Here is a 19,603-nt window from a genome sequence, read left to right as displayed (position 1 = left end):
ATAGTGTGGCCAGCGCTGCCCTCTAGCGTTGGCAAGTGGGAGCCCTGGGGCGCCATCAGCTCCAGAATTTCTCTTTTACAGCCTAAGCAAGACCTGAAGAACCTCGGGGCTCCGAGCCCCTGGTTCTCCTCCACCACCACTCTCCGCATTGCACCCCGGCCCACCTTTTCACCCCACCCACCCCGTTCTCGGTTCAAGGGTGTCCTGGAGGGCTGTAACCTACCGGTCGATTTAACAGACTGCCCCCTGTTCCTGCTCCTCCTCCTGGTCCTCCCCGCTCTCGCTCTCGCTCTCGCCGCCTCTCCCAGTCCCGGCACCCAGACCTGGCGGAGCGCAGCTCCTGCCGCCCTGCGCGCCGCGCTCCCGGCCGGGTCTGCCGCAGCCCGGGGGCACCGCGCGGGCAAAGGGCGCCCGAGGGGCCAGCGCACCGGCTCGGCGAGCCCTGGAGCCGGGTGCGGTGAGAAGCGGCGCTTTGGTAACGCTCGGGAGCAGAAGGAGCGGCTCGGAGTGAGACTTCTGGAACCAGAGGACGCCCGGGTTCGCCCAGGGCGCGGCGGCTGCGCGCTCCGTCCACAAGGTGAGGGGCGCACGCCTTCCGAAACGCCCTCGGCTTTCCCTTGACCCCGTCTCTGGGCAGGGGCTCCGTTGCGGGCTGGCGGATTTCTGCCTGGTCTTTGGTTCAAAGGCGGCGGGGGTTGGGAGGGCAACGACTGGGGTCGCTCGGGCGCCGTGCCTGCCTCCAGAATTCTTTGCACGGGACACGGTTCTCGGTCAAACAATCCCCCAAATGTGTGAAACCTGAATGTCGACATTGTGTAGAACTATGCTTGGAGAATTTTATCCTACTTCCTTGCAAAAGGATTTGAGCAGCTTAAAAATTAAATAAATTGTGGGAAAGGGGTGCTTGGAGGAAAAAAACTTGCATGGAAATTCCGCGGAGAGGGCTGTGCTGCGGGGACCGCGAGACCACGAGGGAGGTGCAGAGCCCACGCTCATGGGAAAACCTTTGATGAGAAAGGACTGCACTGTTGCTCCAGCGGTCAGAAAATTATGATGTGCTCTATCCTGAGAAAGAAAATACCCGTGTGGGGAGGTGATGGGGCTGACTCATTTACTTAAATTATCAAATACAGCTTGTAAGTGGGGACTGGGAAGTTTAGTCTTGAGCTACTTCCACCCAGTTCTGCAAGGTGAGAGACTGGCCCTCTACGTAGTGAAAATGAAAGGGAATTGAGGCTAAATGGAAGGGGCTCCTGCTCCTACCTCAAGATCAAACAAGGGTTTGCATTGTTAAAATATCATATACATTTTTTATGTGTTTCCATCTGCGTCCAGTTTGGGGTAGGACCTTGTATTCAACCTTAGCCTGCTTGTCCTTGGCTTAGAAGGATGAGACAGAGGGTGTCAGCCTCCCAGGATGCTTCTTCCTAACCTTCCTTGTTGTCCTTCCATACTTCCTGCATCAAATCTCTGAGTCTGGGAGGGAATAATAGATGGTCAAGTGGATTGGGGGAGGGGTGTTTTCCCAAATAGTTCAGGGTCCTCTTACCATTCTTATCTTACTCCCAGCTCCACAGTAGTATATGTTCAGGTCTGAACTTGACATGGCTTCACAATATGTACTTACCATAGTTTCTACACTCAGATGCAAAGTGCTTGACCTTAAACACCCAAGGTGGACTTGTGAATCCAGGGCTTCCCTGAATTAACCCTTTTCCAGGGGCAGGAAGCAAGGGCCTGGGTCTGGCTCCCTGTGCAGTATCTTCCATGGAAAACATATTTGAAATACAGAGGAGATTATGATCCAGTCTTTCTTCTCTTACTGGTGTACTTGTTTTCCTGCTGAATTAAATGAGGTGACACTGTCTTCAACAAACAAACGAATGGAGGTGTCTGAGGCCAACTTAGCAAATGCAGGAAATATATCTGCCTGTCTTTTTCAGCCCCCAGACCACAGAAATGTGAAAATGAAGCAGGCCTCCTAAATGGGAGGCCTAAAACTAAGTATTTTGCTAGTATTGTAGTATTGCTAAGTACAGCTAGAATTGCTAAGTATTTTACTTATTTCTAAAATTGCACAGCTCCTCCACAGCTAACCATTTTTATGCATAAAAGTGGAAGAAGTACTTCTGCCCATGTATTTCATCACTAGAGAGCTACACAGAGAAGTTCATTCAGATCCTGATTCATTGTTGTTGATCGAACTTACCTATTATGTCATCATCACCTGATGTGGCTGTTGAAGCCCAAGGGTTGCTGCAGACCTCTGTATAGATTGAGACATCATGAAAGAGCTGAAATGGAGCTCAAAAATAATGCAATCAAGGCTCAGATCCACAGAGTCTTGGCATAAATGCATGCCCAAACATTCCTTTAGGTGATCATTGTTCCTTTGGGGAAGATTTTGGGGGATGAAGACTTTACAGACTATTTTCATACTAAAAAGTATTCAGAAATTGGCCATTTATGTCAACCAGCTGACAGATTTAAAATTCCATGTGAATCAACATAGAAAACTCAAGCTTTCCTTCTCTTCTCTTTTCCTGCCCATGGTAACTTTACACAGGGTGTATTCCCAGACAGTACTCCTGGCACTTTGTTCCCTTGGACATATGTTGAAACCTGAGCCACAGCCTCCTTTGCAACTGGCCCTGATGTCACTTTTGTTAACCTTTCTGGTATCTGTTCAGAACGTCTGCTCACCATTTCTTCTTATTGATGCCTGGTCAGCATCAATCATGTAAATACTATTATATCCCTTTGAGGAAAATAACCAAGTCAAGACAAGTCAGAGATTCTCAGTGATGGTACCTAAGAAGAAACAAAAATCTAGGAAACATCTCTAGCCCAGGTGACATTGCACTACTTCCATTTCCTGCTATTTGATGAGATACAGTGAAGTGAGCTACATTACTAATAGCACCTTGTCCCCATCTGTCTCAAGCACCTCCTCATTGACATTTTAACAGCCCCCTCCATCACCTTCAAGATCTCCCAAGGCTCAGATAGAAAGTAGAAAACCTCAGGCCCTGACTTGCTGGGTTGATGTTGTTGTTTAGTCGCTAAGTCATGTCCAACTCTTTTGTGACCCCCTGGACTGTAGCCTGCCAGGCTCCTCTGTCCATGGGATTTCCCAGGTGAGAATACTGGAACAGATTGCCATTTCCTTCTCCAGGGGAATCTCCCCAACCCAGGGATTGAACCTGGGTCTCCTGTATTGGAAGGCAGATTCCTTACCACTGAGCCACCAGGGAAGCCTCTGACCTGCTGGGTTATCTTGGCACTAACCAGGCATCTGATTTCACCTTTACACATGGGTTGTTTTTTCATTTTTATGTAGTCTTTCTTGGAATTTTATTTCTATTTCTATACTATCCTTTAAAAGTAGAAGATTATAGTCTAATATTTTTACAGAGAGGGGACGTCTCTATTTCTGGAGGCTTATTTACATGAGAAAATAAGCTTGAGGCTACTCAAGATGTGAATTTCAACCAAATAAGGATTTACTGTTCATACCACATGTTTTCAGGGTCATCTCAAGATAAAGGTGAATCTGGGCCTCTTATGCTTTATGCTCCTTTCTGCTCCACCTCCCACATTTTTATGTGTGGGAAATTATATGAACATGAATTGCAGGGAAACACTGAAGATGAGAATACTATAAGGATAGGGAGGGGTATAGATGACTGGATAGAGAAGAGAAAAGGGGAGAATGGGCAGTGGCTCTTTAAAGCATCTGACTTTGCCCCTGAGTTATTTTCTAAAAGTACTGGGGATCCTAAAACATGGGTCCAGTCATCCTTCCAAAGTCTTGTCTTCCTAGGAATGAAAATACTTTCATCAACATATCCCATCACCTTGTCATAATTTGGTGTTCATCTCCCCATTTTATGGATTAGGAAACTGAGACCAGAATTTATACAGCTCATTCAGTCAATTACCACATCCTAAATCACAATAAATTGGAAAAAATCTTTGAAAATTCTAAACCAGTTTGATTCTGATTTTATTTTTCATTTTTCATTTATTTTTTTATTTGTTTCATCCACTGGTTCGCTATGGTCCTGGTGCTAATAGATTTTAGTTCTTTTAGTTCTGAAAAATGCACATCAGCAGAGGAATACTTGTAATAGATTTGTTGTTAGAGCTGTCTCCTGGTGACCAGTTCTCAACACATGCAGCTGTAGGATTAGGAAGACAAAATCCTTTGGAAGAACCTGTGAAATCCAGTCCTTATACACATGGATCATTTTATGTTGTAAGAGGAATGAGCATCTCAAGATTCAAGTTATCAGTACAGACCAGATGGAAGGTCTTTTATGAAATCTGGCTTGAGAAGGAAAGCATTTTTATAGTGAGAAGGTAATATTTTGAAAAATAGCAACCAATAGCAGCAGTTTGAAAGCTCTCAGATCCTTCTAACAACCCCATCTACCTAAAGTGACCAGGTAAAGTAAAACCAGACCCTGGACAATGTCTCTCCTTATCTGCAGCCATTTTTTATCCCTTTATCATAGTGGGCATATGGTGATGTTTCCAAAGAAAGGATCTGACTTAAACATGAAAGAATGGGTTTGGTTGGGACAGCTTGCCCAAGAATGTCAAATTTGTGTCAAGATCTGTATTCTTGGGAATCAAAGACAAGCCACAGTACCTTTTTGGAGTAAAGTCCGCTGAATGGATAATGAGATTCATAGGCAATACCTTCCAGAAAATGACTTCAGCGACAATATTCTAATAATGTGCAGAGTTTTCATAAGTCCATTCATAGATGGTAGAAGGGAGAGAGGAGGAAGGAACTATCACGAGTATCTGCTATGCTTCAGGAATTGTGCTATGAACTGCACTTATATTCTTTTATTCAGTGCTAACAAAGACACTGCAGTGTAAGCATTATCAACCCCACAGTTCATTCATCTAAAAACTGCATTTGTCATCCAACTTCCAGACCTACTGTCCTTTTCAGGAAGCTGCGAAAATCCAGAGTAGAGTGAACACACACAAGGGGAACCACTAGAGAAAAGGTCTGAAAACTGTGCTGGCCAGTGAATTTGGGCTTGACTCTGTAGGCCTGGGGGGATCATTACAGGATTTTTTAATGAATTTATCATGAATAATATACATACAAAAAGTGTACAAATCGTAAGCATTAAGCTCAGTGACCTTTCTCAAAGTAAACATACCCAGGTAACTAACCACCACCAAGATGAGAAACAGAACATCCCCATTACACAAATCCCCTTTCTGTCCCCACCCTGTCACTCCTTCACCCTCCTCCCTAAATGAAGCCACTACCTGCCTTCCAGCATCATAGATTATTTTAAGCTTTATAGATACAGAAATCCCACAGAATGATTTCTTTTGCAATTTGGCTCAGTCTTACATTTGTGAGATTCATTCTTGTGGACGGTGATAACAGTAGCTTGGTTACTTGTAGTTGAAATTGCATTGTATTATATGAATGCCCTGATGCTGGGAAAGACTGAAGGCAAAAGAAGAGGGCAGTGGAGGATAAGATGGTTAGATAGCATCTAACTCAGTGGATATGAGTTTGAGCAAACTCCAAGAGAGGGTGAAGGACAGGGAAGGACTGCGTGCTGCAGTCCATGGGGTCACGGAGTCAAACACGACTGAGCAGCTGAACAACAATAGTCACAGGTTAATTAATTATTCTACTGTTAATGGGCATTTGAGTTGTTTCCAGGTTTCTAAACCTGGTGAATAGTGTTTCCTTTCACCAAGGCTGAGAACACAGGAGAATGAGTTAGAGCGCATTTGTTGGCTCTCAGAAGATGAAAAGAATTGCCCAAACCTGTGCTGCTGCCACAGATACTTTTTCCCCTAGCTCACCCATGTCCCTTCCTCTGTCCCAGCACCCCTCACACCCCAAATTGTAATGAGTAGTCACCTAAAAGGGAACATGAACTACTTCATATTTCCTGAACTGGTGACCTATGAATCATATGCTTTTTTCCCCTTAATTTTACCTCCTTTTGGCAGCACAATTACAAAAAAAGGAAGGAGATGATGATGAATCAGCTAAAACTTTCTTGCAAGACAGAATTCAGGGCAAGAGAATGGAAATAAAGGAAACAGAATGCAGAGGGCCTAGTCTTATTCTGGTAGGTTTAGGGAGACTGACCCAGTTAACAAAATGCAGAGAGATGCCAACACTTTTTAAAAGACTGACACTATCTAACAATGCAGTTGGGCCATGGATGGAGTGTGTGCTGTACTCTGCATTGCTAGGGGCATGTCCTAGGCTGGGTTCTCCAAGAAACACACCCTGAGATGGGGTTTATGGTATAGGATATGTAATAGGGAATGCCTGGAGGGGAACACACCAAAGGAAGGGCAGGAAGCAGGGTTAGGCAAGAGGAGAAGTTGAACTTTGGTGTGGGCCCCTGGGTGGGGTGAGGGTGGGCTGAGGGGTGTCTGAGCATTCTAGAATGATCTATTAGAATTGTCCCAAGCTGGGCCATAAGAGTCAGGCTTCCCAACTCTTCTTCCAGCAGTAACCAAGAGTGGCTGCCCTGAGAAGGGCCCAAATCAGCAGTCTGCAGCTGAGGTCATTCCTGAAAGGCTGACCACTCAAGGCTGTCCTGACCCAAACCCAGCATCCAGGTCACAAGCCCTTTCTTTTTTTAATTTTTAAAAGATTTTTTTATTGGAGTATAGTTGATTTGCAATGTCATGGGCAATGGTACCCCACTCCAGTACTCTTGCTTGGAAAATCCCATGGATGGAGGAGCCCGGTAGGCTGCAGTCCATGGGGTCGCTAAGAGTCGGACACAACTGAGTGACTTCACTTTCACTTTTCACCTTTATGCTTTGGAGAAGGAAATGGCAACCCACTCCAGTGTTCTTGCCTGGAGAATCCCAGGGACGGAGGAGCCTGGTGGGCTGCCGTCTATGGGGTCACATAGAGTCGGACACAACTGAAGTGACTTAGCAGCAGCAGCAGCAGCAGCAGTTAGTTTCAGGTGTACAGCAAAGTGAATCAGTTATACATATGCATATATCCACTCTTTCTTAGATTCTTTTCCCATTTAGGTCATTACAGAGTATTGAGTAGAGTTCCTTGTGTGGGTGTGCTAAGTCACTGCAGTCGTGTCCAACTCTGACTCCATGGACTGTAGCCCGCCAGGCTCCTCTGTCCACGGGATTCTCCAGGCAAGAATACTGGAGTGGGTTGCCATTTCCTTCTCCAGAGGATCTTCCTGACCCAGGGATCAAACCCGCATCTCTTATGTCTCCTGCATTGGCAGATGGGTTCTTTACCACTAGCGCCAGTTATCTATTTTATATATAGTAGTGTATACATGTCAATCCCAGTCTCCCAATTTATACCCCCTCAACCGCTTACCCCCTAGTAACCATAAATTTGTTTTCTACATCTGTAACTTTGTTTTATAGATAAGTTCATTTGTACCCTTTTTTTTAGAGTCCACATATAAGCAGTATCGCATGGTATTTCTCATTCTCAGTCTGACTTGACTTCACTCAGTATGACAATCTCCAGGTCCATCCATGTTTCTGTAAATGTACAAGCCCTTTCTCAAAGGAGGGATCTGAACAGTGTGGGTCTGTATCCATTTAGGATATTTTTTATATGGACTCTATCTATAGAGGGTTAAACGAAATAACTTTCCAGGCCCCTTCTAACTGTGAGTTCTGCATTGACTTTTTTCATTATACCCAGGTTTCTAAGCCACTGAAGAACTTCCAAAGTGTAACTAATTTGCCATTTTGCCTCTCAGTTCTCCTCCCCGCCATTTTGGCAAGTAAATACATCACTTAAACTACTCAAGGCAGATGGGTGGCCAGACTCCTATAATATAAAATTCTCCCCTTGATGCAGAAAGAAGGTGGGGAGTGTGTACTGCCAACTGTCTTCAGGAGTAACCTTTTAGATGATCATAAAGGAACTCTGTGTGTGCATAATGGTGATACCTGTATTTAATGCTTGAGAAAGATGTTGCTATAACTGCTCCTTTGTGACTGGACCTGCATGATGACAAATACAATGGAAAAATCACCCATGAAAACCTCTCCTTACTATCTCTGCCTGTTCAACTCAGTAACACGCTATGCTGCAAAGGGGTGTTGACTGTACATTGTTGAGAAGGCGCCGGCTCATATTTGTCAGCTTGAACAACCTCTCAGAGCAGATTTTGCTGGGGAAACCCTGCTCCCACACCAGACACAGCAGCCCTTGAGTTGGACACTCTGCCTCTGACCTCGTGATGTGTTCCATCGTTCCCTTTAATGTCAAGACTGCTGCTCTCAGTTTTCCCACAGCTGTATTTAGTGAATTCCTAGCAAGAGCCTCTCCACAGCACTTTTCTGATCCAGAAAGGGCAGAATTACAGTCTGCATCCATCTGAGCTCCTTTCCTGGGTGCTATTTGCTTTTCTTCCCTCAGGTTGGTTTCCTTTCAAAAATAGTTTTAGTGCCTGCAAAAGCATCATTATAAAGAAACAGTCTGTTAAGAAAATGTCAATAGTTTTTATGGACTCTGTTGCATTCGTTTTCTCTAACACCCTTACTGCAGTTCTCCAGTTTGCTTTTCTTGATGGCAATCTGATGCCTCCTCCTCCCTTATTACCTCCAATAATTTCTTGGACTACTTTAGACTTCAGGTGTCCTGTCGCTAACATGAGAATGACAATTCCTGCCTCAGAGACCTATTGCGGGGAGTAAAGAAAGGGCAGTGTAACACAGGCTGTGAAGAAATGGAGGTATTATTACAATTAATGTTTTCATTACTATTCCTGTGGGGGTGTTGTGGAAATAACCTTGACCTAAATTTGGGGAAGAGTGTGGCGTGGGCCTTGTAGAAAGTAAAAAGTGGTGGATTTCCGTCTGAATTCCACTGCACAGAACCCTGTGGGCAAGAATATTTCCTCTCGGGAATAGCATTGAAACATGTATATTACTATATGTGATACAGATCACCAGTCCAAATTCGATGCATGCAACAGGGCACTCAAAGCAGTGACTGGGACTGCACAACCCAGAGGGATGGGATGGGGAGGGAGGTGGGGGGGGGGGGGTGTGGGATGGGGGACACATGTACAGCCGTGGCTGACTCATGTCAATGTATGGCAAAAACTACCACAATACTGTAAAGTAATTAGCCTCCAATTAAAATAAATATTCTCTTTTTAAAAAAAGAATATTTCCTCTCTGGACTTCACAAATGGTCCACTGAGGCAGGAATTGTCATTCTCATGTTAGATCCCACGTATATGTGATATCATACAGTATTTCTCTTCCTCTGACTTATCTCACTTAGCATAATGCCTTCCAAGACCATCCATGCTTACATGCTAAGTGGCTTCAGTTGTGTCTGACTCTTTGAGACCCCATGGACTGTAGCCCACCAGGCGCCTCTGTCCATGGGGTTCTCCAGGATAGAATACTGGAGTGGGTGGCCATGCCCTCCTCCAGGGAATCTTTCTGACCCAGGGATCAAACTCATGTCTCCTGCAGTTTCTGCGTTGCAGGCGGATTCTTCACTGCTGAGCCGCCAGGGAAGCCCCCAAGTCCATCCATGTTGCTGCAAATGGCAAAAAGATTTTACTGACTGACTACTACTACATTGTGTGTAGATATACCACATCTTCTTTATCCAATCATCTGTTTATGGACACTTAGGTTGCTTCTATATCTCGGCAATTGTAAATAACGCTGCTATGAACATTGGGGTGCATGTATCTTTTTTCACTTTTTTCAGATATATAGTCAGAAGTGGAATTGCTGGGTCATATGGTAGTTCTATTTTTGATTTTTTGAGAAATCTTCATACTGTTTTACACAGTGCTGAGGCTGAAACTCCAGTACTTTGGCCACCTCATGCGGAGAGTTGACTCATTGGAAAAGACTCTGATGCTGGGAGGGATTGGGGGCAGGAGGAGAAGGGGACGACAGAGGATGAGATGGCTGGATGGCATCACTGACTCAATGGACGTGAGTCTGAATGAACTCCGGGTGTTGGTGATGGACAGGGAGGCCTGGCGTGCTGTGATTCATGGGGTCGCAAAGAGTCAGACACAACTGAGCCAGTGAACTGAACTGAACTGAACTGACACTGGTTTAAATTCCTACTTGCAGTGCATCCTCATCAATATTTGTTTTTTGAGTTCTTTTTGACGATTAGTCGCTTGCATCTTAAAAGTTTATTTCAGGGTGCAGATTTTAATGTTGAACTCTGTCCTCCTCAAGGGAATTGTTATCACCTGACATGAGAATTGCACATTTAGTACTGTGTAAATACTCACCTACCGTATAGTCCAGCATAATTTAAGTAAACATTCAAGGAAAGAAGCAGGGTTTCCTATTTCATTATGTTTTCATTTGAACTGTTTTAACTTCCAGATCAGTCTGTTGCTCTGAACCTAATTCAGTTCCTTACAAAGATGCTCTAAAAAAAATCAAGTGTTAAATATGGCATTTAATTAACTATTAGCAAATAAATTCACACGTGCATTTATATTGGCAAGCATGTTTTATTTCATAGATTCTAAACTGATAGAGTCATGTAATCTCCTCACCCTTTCTGTGACACGATAAGCCTGTTTCTAAGGCCACCTGAGGCCTTACCTGATGTCCAAGGCATTGGAAGACCAAAATGTGCTGAGCCCAAGGTTTGGTGGCTTAAATATAAATGAAGCGTTTTACCAAGAAGGCATGAAAAATGACTCTAGAGGAAACAGAAGTCTCAAAGCTCATGAGATGTGGTTAGTTTTTCAGCTGAGTAGCAGAGACAGTACTCCTGGTATGCCGATGGAGCAGTTTTCTCCAGCACGTCCATGGCAATTTGTTGTTGTTGTTCAATCGCTCAGTCATGCCCAACTCTTTGCAACCCCATGGACTGCAGCACACCAGGCTCCTCAGTCCTCCACTATCTCCCAAAGCTTGCTCCAGTTCATGTCCATTGAGTCGGTGATGCCATCCAACCATCTCATCCTCCGTTGCTGGCTTCTTCTCCTGCCCTCAGTCTTTCCCAGCTTCAGGGCTTTTTCCAATGAGTCGCCTCTTCACATTAGGTAGCCAGAGTCTTGGAGCTTCAGCTTCAGCATCAGTCTTTGTAGTGAATATTCAGGATTGATTTCCTTTAGGATTGACTGGTTTGATCTCCTTGCTGTCCAAGGGAGTCTCAAGAGTCTTTTCTAACACTACAGTTGAAAACCATCAATTCTTTGGTGCTCAGCCTTCTTTGTGGTCCAACTCTCACATCCATACCTGACTACTGGAGAAACCATAGCTCTGACTATACAGACCTCTGTCAGCAAAAGTGATGTCTTTGCTTTTTAATATGCTGTCTCAGTTTGTCAGAGCTTTTCTTCCAAGGAACAAGTGTCTTTTAATTTCATGACTGCAGTCTCTGTCAATGTCCACAATGATTTTGGAGCCCAATAAAATAAAATCTGTCACTGTTTCCACTTTTCCCACATCTATTTGCCATGAAGTGATGGGACCAGATGCCATGATATTAGTTTTTTAACGTTGACTTTTAAACCAGCTTTTTCTCTCTCCTCTTTCATGTTTATCTAGAGGCTCTTTAGATTGTCTTCACTTTCTGCCATTGTAGTGGTATCATCTGCATATCAGAGGCTGTCGATATTTCTCCCAGCAAACATTGGCATGTATTTAATGAATAATTTATGATTCACACAATATTATATTTATAAATATAAATATTATATTTATATAATATATTGTTATATTAATTAATTAGAATAATTAATTATAGTGATTAATATATTAATATATTATTATATTTTACTTACTTTAATGAATATTTTATTGTTCACAGTTTTTTATTATTATTGCATATTACTGTTATTAATATATATTAAAATATGTGGTATTTGTAGCATATAGTTTGCCAGTGTAATAAAAATTAACATGAATCTAAGGGTGAGGATGCATGGAGCAAAGACAGAGAACCTGGATTAATGCCTCAGCCTCTGGCTTCTAAGCTTCATGGTTTATCATCATTGCTGGTGGTGGTAGTTTAGTCACTAAGTCGTGTCCAACTCTTTGCAACCCCATGAACTGTAGCCCACCAGCCTCCTCTGTCCATGGGATTATCCATGGAGTGAGTTGCTACGTCCTCCTCCAGAGGATCTTCCCGAACCAGGGATCAAACTTGCATCTCCCCACATCTCCTGCACTGCAGGTGGATTCTTTACCACTGACTGAGCCACCAGGGAAGCCCTTATCATCATTACCATAGGACAATAATACCCTGCCAACTTAGCCTTCTTTTAGAAAAGTTTCTCAAATCAGCATGTGCTGTAGGAATTCATCCTCTCCATGATCACCTGTGTTGAGTCAAACTGCATATTATCTTCCTCCTAGGGGGTAATTCAGCATGGAACTCAAGCTCTGGAGTTCAGCAAGCCAGGTGCAGGTCCCAGCTCAGCCACTTATTAACTGTTTGCTTTGGGGAAAATTACTTACCTCTTTAAATCTTAATGTCCTCATTTGTTAGGGCTGGAATAATAGACCTACCTCATAGGACTACCTATGGGAATTTAAAATATGTATTAATTATCCACTGCTGCATAGCAAATTACCCCAAACCTAATGGCTTAAAACAACAGAACTCTCACTTATGTCAGGTTTTATGTGAATGAGGAATCTGGGCATAGCTTAGCTGGGTCTTCTGGCTCAGGTTTCTCAGAAGCCTGCAATCAAAGTGTCAATCAGGACTATGGACATCTCCTGGCACAAGTGAAGGAAGATCCCCTTTCAGGCTCACTCGTGTAACTATTGACAAGCCTCAGATCCTGTCTGGCTGGAGACTTAGGTTCATGATTACATGGACCTCTCTAAAGGGCTATTACCAGCACAGCTTACTTCTCCCACATGTTGCAGTTTGCTTTCCCCAGAGTGAGGGCTGAGAGTGAAAGATTCCAAGATGGAAGTCACACTCTTTTTATAACCTAATTTCAGAAGTGTCATTCCATCACTTGGCCTGCATTCTGTTCGTTACAGACAAGACACTAGCTCCAGCCTATATCAGGGGAAGGAGTTACATGGGGGCATGAGTGTCAGGAGGCACAGATCACTGGGCCCTCTTAGGTTGCCTACCACAATATGATGATATATGCAAAGTAGTTTAGTAAGGACTCAGGTCAGTATAAACTGCTATTACAACCACACAGTACTGTTCTTGTAGCTCAGCTGGTAAAGAATCCTCCTGCAATGCAGGAGACCTGGGTTCAACCCTGGATCGGGAAGATCCCCTGGAGAAGGGATAGGCTACCCACTCCAGTATTCTTGGGCTTCCCTGGTGGCTCAGATGGTATAGAATCTGCCTGCAATGCAGGAGACCTGGGTTCAATCCCTGGGTTGAGAAGATCCCCTGGAGAAGGGCATGGCAACCCACTCCAGTGTTCTTGCCTGGAGAATCCCCATGGACAGAGGAGCCTGGCAGGCTACAGTCCATGGGGTTGCAAAGAGTCGGACACAACCAAGTGACTAAGCACAGCACAGTACTGTTCTTAGACTGAACTTAGAATCAATGTAATATATTATAATATATGTAAAAGAAATTTGTAAAATGTAAACATCAATGTAAAATCAAGGTTTGATTAGCTTCATAATGTTGAAAATCTAGTTCCAGATTATAGATGGTGATATAAAAACAACAAATCAAGGAGTAAGTGATCTGAATTCTACACCTTTCTGTGTGAATGACCTTGGAATAACCATTTATTTATTTCATGCTTTAGTTCTCTTATAAGAGCAATATTAATAATAGCCTTGCCAGGATAAAATGTGATAGTATATATATATTGATAAAATTATGCTCAAACCTAAAGAAAATAAGACAATGATGATAATGCTGATGGTGATGATAATGATGACAACAAGTATAAAAATGATGATATAGTTCAGCTACTGCTTCTTGGTCCTTTGTTGACAGTTCAACTGAACAGGTCTGACTTTTATCAGTTATGTTTTAAGTGTATGTATAAAATCCAGCTGCTCCCAATTTTTACAGTAATTTTATATGGCTCAATCTTATCCTGCTTTGATTACTAGATATGCTGCACTGAAAAGTGGATGCAAATAGAGTTTTTAGAATCTGACCTGCAATTCAAATGCACAGAAAGGGTTTCCATATATCTAGGGAATATTTCATGCAAAGATGGGCACAATAAAGGACAGAAATGGTATGGACCTAACAGAAGCAAAAGATATTAAGAAGAGGTGGCAAGAATACACAGAAGAACTGTACAAAAAAAAATCTTCATGACCCAGATAACCACAATGGTGTGATCATGCACCTAGAGCCAGACATTCTGGAATGCAAAGTCAAGTGGGCCTTAGGAAGCATCACTATGAACAAAGCTAGTGGAGGTGATGGAATTCCAGTTGAACTATATCAAATCCTAAAAGATGATGCTGTGAAAGTGCTGCACTCAATATGCCAGCAAATTTGGAAAACTCAACAGTGGCCACAGGACTGGAAAAGATCAGTTTTCATTCCAATCCCAAAGAACCTCAATGCCAAAGAATGCTCAAACTGCTACACAATTGCACTCATCTCACACACTAGGCAAATAATGCTCAAAATTCTTCAATTCAGGCTTCAACACTACATGAACCATGAACTTCCAGATGTTCAAGCTGAATTTAGAAAAGGCAGAGGAACCAGAGATGAAATTGTCAACATCCATTGGATCACTGAAAAAGCAAGAGAATTCCAGAAAAACATATACTTCTGCTTTATTGACTATGCCAAAGTCTTTGACTGTGTAGATCACAACAAACTGTGGAAAATTCTTCAAGAGATGGGAATACCAGACCACCTTACCTGCCTCCTGAGAAATCTGTCTTCAGGTCAAGAAGCAACAGTTAGAACTGGACATGGAACAACAGACTGGCTCAAATTAGTAAAGGAGTACGTCAAGGCTGTATATTGTCACCCTGCTTATTTAACTTATATGCAGAGTACATCATGCGAAATGCCAGGCTGGATGAAGCACAAGCTGGAATCAAAATTGCTGGGAGAAATATCAATAACCTCAGATATGCAGATGACACCACTCTTATGGCAGAAAGTGAAGAAGAACTAAAGAGCCTCTTGATGAAAGTGAAAAAGGAGAGTGAAAAATCTGGCTTAAAACTCAACATTCAGAAAACTAAGATCATGACATCTGGTCCCATCACTTCATGGTAAATAGATGGGGAAACAATGGAAACAGTGATAGGCTTTATTTGGGGGGCTCCAAAATCACTGCAGATGGTGATTGCAGCCATGAAATTAAAAGATGCTTGCTCTTTAGAAGAAAAGTTATGACCAACCTAGACAGCATATTAAAAAGGAGAGACGTTACTTTGCCAACAAAGGTCCCTCTAGTCAGCTATGGTTTTTCCAGTAGTCATGTATGGATGTGAGAGTTGGACTATAAAGAAAGCTGAGTGCCAAAGAATTGATGCTTTTGAACTGTGGAGTTGAAGAAGACTCTTGAGAGTCCCTTGGACAGCAAGGAGATCCAACCAGTCCATCCTAAAGGAAATCAGTCCTGAATGTTCATTGGAAGGACTGATGATGAAGCTGAAACTCCAATACCTTGGCCACCTGATGCAAAGAACTGACTCATTGGAAAAGACCCTGATGCTAGGAAAGATTGAAGGCGGTAAGAGAGAGGACGACAGAGGATGAGATGGTTAGATGGCATCACCGCTCAATGGACATGAGTTTGAGTAAGCTCTGGGAGGTGGTGATAGACAGGGAAGCCTGACGAGCTTCAGTCCACGGGGTCACAAAGCGTCAGACACGAATGAGCTATTGAACTGAACTCAATGCAATGTTTACAATGCAAGTGTAATGTAATTAGTATTTTTGCAATAGAAAGGATTATATTTCTCTAATTAGCTTAGTTTCTGACATTATGTCAAGTGCTATAGATTGGGCACATCTGGAAAAATACTGTTTTTTGTATCCATCAACTTTTTCAATTAACATTATATCTTTAATATCAATAGTTTCACTTATAATTAAATATGTTATAAAACATCTCTTCTAATAAGTATATAATATATTGTACGGATATTATTGTAACATTTAACCAATCATTATTACTGGGTTTTTAGACTGTCACTTTTTAATACTATAAAATTGTAGTGTGAAGTTATATAAATTTAATACTGTAACATAGTGTGACATTTTTTACTTAAATCGTTGCCTTTTATTATTCTGGTAATTTTAGTAAGTGATCTGTAGCAGAGGAGTTCTTGCAGTCACTACGTAGAAAATGAGGTTGGGTAATTTCATTATGGATAGGACTATCATACATAGCATAGCCTTTTCTTTCCCTTCCTCCCCTCCTTTGGCAGAAATTTGTAGCCTTTTAGTGCTAGAAATTGCCAAAGCAACAGTCTAATTGGAGTGGCATCTGTCTTTTTATCCCTCCCCAACATCCATCCTCCTTATCCTGTAGTAGTGACCTGATTTTTCTTGAAGAACCACTCCTCTTTACTCTCTGTTTGTATGACCCACTCAGATCAAACTGAATGCACCCTTGGCTCTAAGAGTTACACATAACCCAGACCAATCACAACATCTTGCACTTCTAGCCACTGTGATTGGTTCAGGGATGCCTGTGATCCAGGACGGACCAATCAGAACCGGTAAAACTCAGTTCAGAGGTTTACCGGCGCCGCCAAAACCCCTGTATCCACTGTGCAGATTTGAGGATTTATGCCTGGAACAGCATAAATTGCTGGGACCTGATATAAAGGCAAAGACCCCTAAAGATAACATCTTACATGGTAGAAAGAAGAGATGAAGAAAGATTCTTGATTTACTCTTTGACTTTCTTGATCCAGCTGTGCGTGAATCTGCCTTGGACCTTAAAATCTCCCAAGCAGTTTCCTCCCGCCCCACCTTTTTTTTTTTTTTTTCATAAACCAGTTAAAGAGGATTTGTGTCATGTGTGTTTGAAAGGATTCTCATTAATCCAGGGATCTTACAGTCTCAACTGATGGAGAGGAGTTGTGATTAAGATAGGATAAATTCATATTTTATAAATTTTTGAGTTGTGGTAAGAAGATTTTGGAGCTTAATCGTACATCCATCTGGGGAAAGGTCGTTAACACAACCTTCCCTGTCACCTCAGCTTTAATGAGTAGAATGAAGAGTTAAATATATTAATATGTGAAAAGTGCTTAGAACTATGCCTGGCACCTCCTAAGTGCTATGTAACTCTGCCCCTGCTGCAGCTTTTGTTATTTTGAAAGCAGAAAGTGAAGCACAGGGGAGTTAAGTGACCTGTTTTACTCAGAGCTTTGTTGGTCAACCTAAAATTCAAACGTAGGTCTTCTCTTTTCTCCACTCGGTTAACCATGTCATCATCGTTACGAGAGAGATTTAAGCATTAAGCTTTGAGAGGGTTTTTGTGTATGTATTTGAATATTTCTGTCAAAGCATTGGAGGGAAATCTAGGACCCACAAAATAGCTTCATGTTACTAGCAGTGACTGGACCTTACCATTAAGACTGTAGGTTTTAATCCATAACTGAATATATTTTATTAAAATAAATGTAGTTAAATGTATTTAATTGTGAATATATTTCTAATTATGGATTTATATTTGATAATAAATGTATTTGCAATTATATATAATTATATAATAATATATTTATATTATATATTTATACATATATTTAATTATATATATAAATATATTTAATTAAAATTAGAATGCATTTTATTGTAATTTCTGTTACAAATGACTGAAAAGGGAATACTTGCTCCCTTTCCCAACTTTTTATTTCTTAAGTAAAATGTGTGTGTGTGTGTGTGCTTAGTTCTGTCTGACTCTTTGCAACCCCATGGACAATATATAGCCCAACAGGCTCCTCTGTCCTTGGAATTTTCCAGGCAAGAATACTGGAATGGATTGCCATTACCTCCTGGAGGGGATCTTCCCAACCCAGGGATGGAACCCGGATCTCTTGAGTCCCCTGTTGACAGGCAGATTCTTTACCACTGTGCCACCTGGGAAGCCCCTAAGTAGAATATACTTTCCCACTAAACCAGTTGCTCCTACAGAATGCTCTCAGTTAGCAGGCTCCCATTACTATTGAGCGCTGGGGGAGTGTGTTTCCTGGGAAGGCAGCTAGTCTCTCCCAAATGTAAATCAGATTTCATCATGTCTGGCTCAGAGAGAACGTGGCATATAGAAAACAAATACACAGCTGCCTGGTGAATTTTTCCACTGAGAATTAGTCTAATACCTAAATGCACAATGAATAAAACATTTTCTAAATAAGACTATTACATTCAAATTCATTGTCACCATTAAATATTAAGAGTCAGGTCACTCCCTTGAATTATAACAAAATCCCACTCTCCTCCTTGAAAAAAAGTCCATATTACCTAGCATTTATTGTCACACTATTCAAATACGGGCTGCCTTTTAAATTTTATTATTAAATTTTTTTCAGACAGCTACATTGCCTGTTATTAAAATATAAATTCTCCTTTGAGTGGAGAACTTCTCTGTAAAGGCCTCACAAAGTTCTTTTTTTTAATTATTTTTTAAACACTTCTCTTTATTTATTTGGCCACACCTCAAGGCATGTGGGGCTTCCCTGGTGGCTCAGTGGTAAAAATTTTTTAAAAATCCACCTGCAATGCAGCAGATGCAAGGATACAGGTTCAATTTCTGGGTTGGGAAGATCCCCAGGAGTAGGAAATGGCAACCTGCTCCAGTGTTCTTGCCTGGAAAAACCTATGGACAGAGGAATCTGGTGGGCTACAACCCATGGAGTCACAAAGAGTCCGACACCTCTAAGCACATACGTGTGCACGTGTGCACACACACACACGCGCACACACAATGCTCTTAGCACAGTACAGGCTGTAGCTAGCCCTCAAAAACAATGCGCGCTGCTTTGTTATTGATTCCAAAATTTACAGAATCATCTTTGTAACCATGGGAAAATTATTAAACCTTCCTGGGCCTCACTTTTGTCATCTTTACAAGTAAATTGGATCAGATTCAATAGAAAATGCCTTTCAGGTTTCAAATGCTATGACAGTGCCCATAGGGATGGGGTAAACCCCAAATCTCTAACAGTGTGAGTGTTGGGGGAACTTTTTCAAACCTGTTCTTTCACAGTGAAATCAAGCTTCACCCATTCTCAACAAGGTTCATCATGAATTTTTCTGCATCCAGTGCTCGGATTTTTTAGCACTTGTTTGGGAAAGAGAATGACTCACTCATTGCAGAACTTTCCTCATTATGACAACTTTAATAATATTATTGACTTTCAAACTCCATAATGAATTTTTTCTTTTTTTAAGATTATCTTATTATTCTTATTGTTGTTTATGTTTATTTTTTGACCGTGCTGTGTGGTATGTGGGATCTTAGTTCCCCAACCAGGGATCAAACCTGTGCCTCCTGCACTGAAAATGCAGAGTCTTAATCACTGGACCTCCAGGGAAGTCCCTAAAATTCCACAATGAATCTTTATTATAATCAAAGGGCTGCATGATGTAGATAGCACAGATAAAACTAACCAATTCAGGGGTTAGCTTGGTTAATGAGGATCACTAATATAGATTATT

General features: G+C 42.0%; 1 protein-coding gene across 1 annotated transcript in view; it reads left to right on the top strand.

Annotated features, from left to right (window-relative positions):
• Positions 1-428: 428 nt before the first annotated feature.
• Positions 429-19,603, top strand: part of HTR1E (5-hydroxytryptamine receptor 1E) — a 92,881-nt gene continuing 73,706 nt past the window's right edge. The window contains exon 1 of the mRNA XM_027551449.1: positions 429-577. The gene's annotated coding sequence lies outside the window, so the exon portion shown is untranslated. The remainder of the gene's footprint in view (positions 578-19,603) is intronic.

The sequence above is a fragment of the Bos indicus x Bos taurus genome, chromosome 9 (genome assembly GCF_003369695.1).
Source record: "Bos indicus x Bos taurus breed Angus x Brahman F1 hybrid chromosome 9, Bos_hybrid_MaternalHap_v2.0, whole genome shotgun sequence".
Lineage (NCBI taxonomy): Eukaryota > Metazoa > Chordata > Mammalia > Artiodactyla > Bovidae > Bos > Bos indicus x Bos taurus.
This window is presented reverse-complemented; position numbering and strand designations above follow the sequence as displayed.